At 58.5% G+C, this 1,190-nt stretch overlaps 1 protein-coding gene across 1 annotated transcript in view; it reads right to left on the minus strand.

Annotated features, from left to right (window-relative positions):
- Window positions 1-1,190, minus strand: part of NXPH4 (neurexophilin 4) — a 16,464-nt gene that overhangs the window by 14,442 nt on the left and 832 nt on the right. The gene's annotated exons all lie outside the window — the stretch shown is intronic.

Raw genomic sequence — 1,190 nt, forward strand, 5'->3', positions numbered from 1 at the left:
CCCGCAGCACACCCCCCACGTCTCGGGCTGGACATGCCATCTGCATCACCTGCATGTACACGTGTGTGCACATTCACACATGTGTGCTCAACCCTCCAGTCTGGTCCCAGGCCCCCCTCAGAGGGGTCTGACAGGTGTTCGTATATACCACGACCACCCCTCACCCCCTGCCCAGCTCAGCAGGGATCCCTCCCCAACACTATCACTTTATTGTTATTACTATTACTGTCACTGTTAATATTATCTACTTGCCTTCCCCTGGAAGCTGCTGGCAGGGGTTTTGGTATCAGCAGGGCTAGGGGCAAGCACAGGATTGGGGGAGCATTCCAGAACCACGTACGTGTGGAGACAGAATGAATAAAGGTAAAGGGAAAATAAGCAACAGAAAGGGAGAGGGAGAGAAATGAAGGCGAATGGGAGAGAAAAGGAAGGGAAAGGGGAGGGCAGTGCTGATGTGGAGTGGAGGGACTCTGGAGTCCTGACACTGCAGGACCCCAGCCAGCCCCATGCCAGCCCCATACAATCCCCACAGCAGCCCTGGGCAGTGCAGTGCCCACCTGTGCCAGCTCCCAGCCACAGAACCACCCCGGCTGGATTACATGGCAACTTGGCCCACGATCTGCAGCTGGGGCACAGGGAAGCCCTCCCTCCAGATTGAAAGTCCTTCCAGCCCCCTGTGCTGCTCCTGCGGTGTGAGTGCTCCTGCCAGCCCCACAGCCATGCACCTGCTCCTCCCCTGCTCCCCTCTTCCCACGCTGGCAGGTGCCTCCACATCCCACTCTCTGCCCAGCTGGGATCCCACGACAACCCCCCCCGCCCCGGTCTCGGGGACCCAAGACTCCCCCCACCCCGTGCTGCATTTACCCCAGGGCTGCAGCAGGGAATGGGGGAGCTGAACTGCAGCTGGGGGCTGTGAGGACTCAACCTCACAGGTGCGGCCCGTGAGGCCTCCAGATCGGCTGCAGCTGTGGGACCGAGGCCTCGCCCACATCACCGGAGCCCTGATGGTCTCACCAGGGAGCAAAGGGACACCAGAGTCTGCAAGAGGTCCGGGGAGCCCTGGGAGGCCCCCTCCCACGTAATTAAAAGCCCAATGGCATAAGACCAAGGAGGACAGAGGTATGGTAAGGGGAAACAAGTGGATGTTTAAAAAATATAAAAGATTGAAGGAAAAAGATAAAAAAAAAGGG

Source organism: Chaetura pelagica, unplaced genomic scaffold (genome assembly GCF_000747805.2).
Source record: "Chaetura pelagica isolate M959 unplaced genomic scaffold, ChaPel_1.0 scaffold610, whole genome shotgun sequence".
NCBI classification, from domain to species: domain Eukaryota; kingdom Metazoa; phylum Chordata; class Aves; order Apodiformes; family Apodidae; genus Chaetura; species Chaetura pelagica.